The sequence below is a fragment of the Xiphophorus couchianus genome, chromosome 16 (assembly GCF_001444195.1).
Source record: "Xiphophorus couchianus chromosome 16, X_couchianus-1.0, whole genome shotgun sequence".
NCBI lineage: Eukaryota > Metazoa > Chordata > Actinopteri > Cyprinodontiformes > Poeciliidae > Xiphophorus > Xiphophorus couchianus.
The window spans coordinates 7,501-15,000 of NC_040243.1; positions in this window are offsets into that span (position 1 = coordinate 7,501).

The window sequence follows — 7,500 nt, forward strand, 5'->3', positions numbered from 1 at the left end:
GGTGTATGTATGGAAGGGTCAAACCTGGAGCTCAGACCTCCAACGGGCACTTGGGACAACCGTGAAGCCGCCCGCAGCGCACCGAATTCGGCCTGAGCCAGGTCCACCTTTGCCTGTGCTTGCTCGCTTCCACGGAGCTCAGAACCGACCCAGAGAACCGCCAGGCCCATCAGAAGGACCGAGGAGACTCACCGGAGCGGCCTGAGCCCGCAGCGTTACTGCCTCGAAGATCCAGAGAACCAGAGCGAAAAATCTGGGAAAAGGGCTTAAAATGCTGGAAAAAGCCCAAAAAGTGTCATAAATCGGCCTTATCTGAGCTTCAGAAGACCCCTAGAACCGCCCTGGATCAAAACACTTTGTCATTTTTCGCTCCAAGTCCTCTTTTCCAACTGCTCCCTATAATCCCGCCGGTGGGGTTTTTCTGTGTAAGGTCCCAAAATCCTATCTATCCGTCAAACCATTGCCGGCCGGCAATGCTTTGGACGCCGACACTTAGAAAATTTTTCACCCGCCACAGAAATTTTCTAAGTCCAGCCGACACTTAGAAATTTTTTCGGCTCTGTTCCCCTGGTATGGCAGTTGAGCCAAAGGATCACCGGGGCCTCCGGAGCCCGAGGCCGACGACAGTGAGGGTCGGCGGACACGGCCGCCTGCTGCATGTGGGGTCCCTGGAGGTCCGAAAATTCAACTTTGTCCCAGGAAAACGGGACCGACACAGGCGTGTTCGGGGCATTATTCTGGGCTTATTGATCCTACTTTCGAAGCCCCTGGTCCCCGGGAAAGTGCCTTTTTGACCGCTTTGACCAATTACGGTTTTCGATTTTTAATTCCTCCTGCGGGCGTCCCAGGAGCCAAACGACCGCACCAGGCTACTCTCCAGACTCTGGCCTTTCCGGCAATATACGGCATTCCCGGGGGAAATGCGTTTTTAAAAAAATTTATGGAGGTCGAAAATCACCGGGGCCTCCGGAGGCCCGAGTCCGGCGACAGTGAGGTGCTGCGGACACGGCCGCCTGCTGCATGTGGGGTCCCTGGAGGTCCGAAAATTCAACTTTGTCCCAGGAAAACGGGACCGACACAGGCGTGTTCGGGGCATTATTCTGGGCTTATTGATCCTACTTTCGAAGCCCCTGGTCCCCGGGAAAGTGCCTTTTTGACCGCTTTGACCAATTACGGTTTTCGATTTTTAATTCCTCCTGCGGGCGTCCCAGGAGCCAAACGACCGCACCAGGCTACTCTCCAGACTCTGGCCTTTCCGGCAATATACGGCATTCCCGGGGGAAATGCGTTTTTAAAAAAATTTATGGAGGTCGAAAATCACCGGGGCCTCCGGAGGCCCGAGTCCGGCGACAGTGAGGTGCTGCGGACACGGCCGCCTGCTGCATGTGGGGTCCCTGGAGGTCCGAAAATTCAACTTTGTCCCAGGAAAACGGGACCGACACAGGCGTGTTCGGGGCATTATTCTGGGCTTATTGATCCTACTTTCGAAGCCCCTGGTCCCCGGGGAAGTGCCTTTTTGACCGCTTTGACCAATTACGGTTTTCGATTTTTAATTCCTCCTGCGGGCGTCCCAGGAGCCAAACGACCGCACCAGGCTACTCTCCAGACTCTGGCCTTTCCGGCAATATACGGCTTGCCCCGGGGAGATGCGTTTTTAAACATTTTTATGGAAGTCCAACATCACACTAGCCGGACTTCGGGCCTCCGAGGCCCGCCTGCCGGCTCCAGGACCCCCGGCCTGGACGACCACCGGCCCGGACAGACATCCACACGACCTCACGCCCCCTCCGATCCGGGGCCTCCCACTGTTAAGCACCCCTACTCGGACTGGACCCCCCCCAGCACGCAAGGCCCGGAGGCTCGTGCCCCTGGTAAGGCAGGCGTTATCCGGTCAAAGACCATCGCGCCGAGTCCGGCCGACACTTAGACATTTTCTCAGCTCCGCGCCCCTGGTAAGGCAGGCGTTATCCGGTCAAAGACCATCGCGCCGAGTCCGGCCGACACTTAGACATTTTCTCAGCTCCGCGCCCCTGGTAAGGCAGGCGTTATCCGGTCAAAGACCATCGCGCCGAGTCCGGCCGACACTTAGACATTTTCTCAGCTCCGCGCCCCTGGTAAGGCGGTGCGACTGGCGTGAGGTGCCTGTCCGAGCCGTCGTGGCCCGGAGTGACTTTCGTTCTGGGCCCCGCGGACGGGGCGGGCCGCCCTAACCCTACGTGGATGAGTGTATGTGTGATGCCTAAACCTAACCCTTGACCTTTGACCCCACCCTAAATATATGTGTGTGTACTTACCTGATGTGTCCTTATCCTAAATGTGTGTGGATGCTTACGTGCTTGTGCAACGTCACTTACCTTTTGTTTCAAACCAATCCTGGTGTGTCAATTCAAATAATTTCTGCATTTTTTGTAAGTCCATGTGAACATTTTATTTAAAAAGAATGAAGAACAGTATCACAGGGGGTGCCTAACAAAATTTAAGTTGCAGGAATAATATTAAAGAGACTCAAATTCAAATTTAGCGGACGAGGAAGAGAACGGAAGGCTTGTGTGTGTCAGTTGGAGACGGACGGCGTGGCGGGAGGCTGTGTGGGGGCGCGGGATGGCCCGTGCATCACTCTCCTGTCGTCGGGCAGGCAAGAGTTTCCCCACACCTAACCGGCCAGTGCCTCACGAGCCTCCGCACTGTTCACCTGCCCGCTGTCCAGTATCCAGCTGACTTTTTCTTTCTCTTTTTATTTTTATTTATTTTTTTATATATTTTTTTATTATTCTATATCCTTACCCTCTGTGTTTTCCCTTAACCTAACCTCAGTGTCTGTATACGTGGATGAGTGTATGTGTGATGCCTAAACCTAACCCTTGACCTTTGACCCCACCCTAAATATATGTGTGTGTACTTACCTGATGTGTCCTTATCCTAAATGTGTGTGGATGCTTACGTGCTTGTGCAACGTCACTTACCTTTTGTTTCAAACCAATCCTGGTGTGTCAATTCAAATAATTTCTGCATTTTTTGTAAGTCCATGTGAACATTTTATTTAAAAAGAATGAAGAACAGTATCACAGGGGGTGCCTAACAAAATTTAAGTTGCAGGAATAATATTAAAGAGGGGGCCGTAAGAAACAGAAACAGAAAGAAATAAATACATACCTGATGAAGACACAGAAAAAGTCGAAACGTCGTATACTGAGCACTAGGGGGCAACAAAGAGTAACAAACTCAAATTCAAATTTAACGGACGAGGAAGAGAACGGAAGGCTTGTGTGTGTCAGTTGGAGACAGACGGCGTGGCGGGAGGCTGTGTGGGGGCGCGGGATGGCCCGTGCATCACTCTCCTGTCGTCGGGCAGGCAAGAGTTTCCCCACACCTAACCGGCCAGTGCCTCACGAGCCTCCGCACTGTTCACCTGCCCGCTGTCCAGTATCCAGCTGACTTTTTCTTTCTCTTTTTATTTTTATTTATTTTTTTATATATTTTTTTATTCTATATCCTTACCCTCTGTGTTTTCCCTTAACCTAACCTCAGTGTCTGTATACGTGGATGAGTGTATGTGTGATGCCTAAACCTAACCCTTGACCTTTGACCCCACCCTAAATATATGTGTGTGTACTTACCTGATGTGTCCTTATCCTAAATGTGTGTGGATGCTTACGTGCTTGTGCAACGTCACTTACCTTTTGTTTCAAACCAATCCTGGTGTGTCAATTCAAATAATTTCTGCATTTTTTGTAAGTCCATGTGAACATTTTATTTAAAAAGAATGAAGAACAGTATCACAGGGGGTGCCTAACAAAATTTAAGTTGCAGGAATAATATTAAAGAGGGGGCCGTAAGAAACAGAAACAGAAAGAAATAAATACATACCTGATGAAGACACAGAAAAAGTCGAAACGTCGTATACTGAGCACTAGGGGGCAACAAAGAGTAACAAACTCAAATTCAAATTTAACGGACGAGGAAGAGAACGGAAGGCTTGTGTGTGTCAGTTGGAGACAGACGGCGTGGCGGGAGGCTGTGTGGGGGCGCGGGATGGCCCGTGCATCACTCTCCTGTCGTCGGGCAGGCAAGAGTTTCCCCACACCTAACCGGCCAGTGCCTCACGAGCCTCCGCACTGTTCACCTGCCCGCTGTCCAGTATCCAGCTGACTTTTTCTTTCTCTTTTTATTTTTATTTATTTTTTTTTTATATATTTTTTTATTCTATATCCTTACCCTCTGTGTTTTCCCTTAACCTAACCTCAGTGTCTGTATACGTGGATGAGTGTATGTGTGATGCCTAAACCTAACCCTTGACCTTTGACCCCACCCTAAATATATGTGTGTGTACTTACCTGATGTGTCCTTATCCTAAATGTGTGTGGATGCTTACGTGCTTGTGCAACGTCACTTACCTTTTGTTTCAAACCAATCCTGGTGTGTCAATTCAAATAATTTCTGCATTTTTTGTAAGTCCATGTGAACATTTTATTTAAAAAGAATGAAGAACAGTATCACAGGGGGTGCCTAACAAAATTTAAGTTGCAGGAATAATATTAAAGAGGGGGCCGTAAGAAACAGAAACAGAAAGAAATAAATACATACCTGATGAAGACACAGAAAAAGTCGAAACGTCGTATACTGAGCACTAGGGGGCAACAAAGAGTAACAAACTCAAATTCAAATTTAACGGACGAGGAAGAGAACGGAAGGCTTGTGTGTGTCAGTTGGAGACAGACGGCGTGGCGGGAGGCTGTGTGGGGGCGCGGGATGGCCCGTGCATCACTCTCCTGTCGTCGGGCAGGCAAGAGTTTCCCCACACCTAACCGGCCAGTGCCTCACGAGCCTCCGCACTGTTCACCTGCCCGCTGTCCAGTATCCAGCTGACTTTTTCTTTCTCTTTTTATTTTTATTTATTTTTTTTTTATATATTTTTTTATTCTATATCCTTACCCTCTGTGTTTTCCCTTAACCTAACCTCAGTGTCTGTATACGTGGATGAGTGTATGTGTGATGCCTAAACCTAACCCTTGACCTTTGACCCCACCCTAAATATATGTGTGTGTACTTACCTGATGTGTCCTTATCCTAAATGTGTGTGGATGCTTACGTGCTTGTGCAACGTCACTTACCTTTTGTTTCAAACCAATCCTGGTGTGTCAATTCAAATAATTTCTGCATTTTTTGTAAGTCCATGTGAACATTTTATTTAAAAAGAATGAAGAACAGTATCACAGGGGGTGCCTAACAAAATTTAAGTTGCAGGAATAATATTAAAGAGGGGGCCGTAAGAAACAGAAACAGAAAGAAATAAATACATACCTGATGAAGACACAGAAAAAGTCGAAACGTCGTATACTGAGCACTAGGGGGCAACAAAGAGTAACAAACTCAAATTCAAATTTAACGGACGAGGAAGAGAACGGAAGGCTTGTGTGTGTCAGTTGGAGACAGACGGCGTGGCGGGAGGCTGTGTGGGGGCGCGGGATGGCCCGTGCATCACTCTCCTGTCGTCGGGCAGGCAAGAGTTTCCCCACACCTAACCGGCCAGTGCCTCACGAGCCTCCGCACTGTTCACCTGCCCGCTGTCCAGTATCCAGCTGACTTTTTCTTTCTCTTTTTATTTTTATTTATTTTTTTATATATTTTTTTATTCTATATCCTTACCCTCTGTGTTTTCCCTTAACCTAACCTCAGTGTCTGTATACGTGGATGAGTGTATGTGTGATGCCTAAACCTAACCCTTGACCTTTGACCCCACCCTAAATATATGTGTGTGTACTTACCTGATGTGTCCTTATCCTAAATGTGTGTGGATGCTTACGTGCTTGTGCAACGTCACTTACCTTTTGTTTCAAACCAATCCTGGTGTGTCAATTCAAATAATTTCTGCATTTTTTGTAAGTCCATGTGAACATTTTATTTAAAAAGAATGAAGAACAGTATCACAGGGGGTGCCTAACAAAATTTAAGTTGCAGGAATAATATTAAAGAGGGGGCCGTAAGAAACAGAAACAGAAAGAAATAAATACATACCTGATGAAGACACAGAAAAAGTCGAAACGTCGTATACTGAGCACTAGGGGGCAACAAAGAGTAACAAACTCAAATTCAAATTTAACGGACGAGGAAGAGAACGGAAGGCTTGTGTGTGTCAGTTGGAGACAGACGGCGTGGCGGGAGGCTGTGTGGGGGCGCGGGATGGCCCGTGCATCACTCTCCTGTCGTCGGGCAGGCAAGAGTTTCCCCACACCTAACCGGCCAGTGCCTCACGAGCCTCCGCACTGTTCACCTGCCCGCTGTCCAGTATCCAGCTGACTTTTTCTTTCTCTTTTTATTTTTATTTATTTTTTTATATATTTTTTTATTCTATATCCTTACCCTCTGTGTTTTCCCTTAACCTAACCTCAGTGTCTGTATACGTGGATGAGTGTATGTGTGATGCCTAAACCTAACCCTTGACCTTTGACCCCACCCTAAATATATGTGTGTGTACTTACCTGATGTGTCCTTATCCTAAATGTGTGTGGATGCTTACGTGCTTGTGCAACGTCACTTACCTTTTGTTTCAAACCAATCCTGGTGTGTCAATTCAAATAATTTCTGCATTTTTTGTAAGTCCATGTGAACATTTTATTTAAAAAGAATGAAGAACAGTATCACAGGGGGTGCCTAACAAAATTTAAGTTGCAGGAATAATATTAAAGAGGGGGCCGTAAGAAACAGAAACAGAAAGAAATAAATACATACCTGATGAAGACACAGAAAAAGTCGAAACGTCGTATACTGAGCACTAGGGGGCAACAAAGAGTAACAAACTCAAATTCAAATTTAACGGACGAGGAAGAGAACGGAAGGCTTGTGTGTGTCAGTTGGAGACAGACGGCGTGGCGGGAGGCTGTGTGGGGGCGCGGGATGGCCCGTGCATCACTCTCCTGTCGTCGGGCAGGCAAGAGTTTCCCCACACCTTACCCTAATCTGGGAAAAGGGCTTAAAATGCTGGAAAAAGCCCAAAAAGTGTCATAAATCGGCCTTATCTGAGCTTCAGAAGACCCCTAGAACCGCCCTGGATCAAAACACTTTGTCATTTTTCGCTCCAAGTCCTCTTTTCCAACTGCTCCCTATAATCCCGCCGGTGGGGTTTTTCTGTGTAAGGTCCCAAAATCCTATCTATCCGTCAAACCATTGCCGGCCGGCAATGCTTTGGACGCCGACACTTAGAAAATTTTTCACCTGCCACAGAAATTTTCTAAGTCCAGCCGACACTTAGAAATTTTTTCGGCTCTGTTCCCCTGGTATGGCAGTTGAGCCAAAGGATCACCGGGGCCTCCGGAGCCCGAGGCCGACGACAGTGAGGGTCGGCGGACACGGCCGCCTGCTGCATGTGGGGTCCCTGGAGGTCCGAAAATTCAACTTTATCCCAGGAAAACGGGACCGACACAGGCGTGTTCGGGGCATTATTCTGGGCTTATTGATCCTACTTTCGAAGCCCCTGGTCCCCGGGAAAGTGCCTTTTTGACC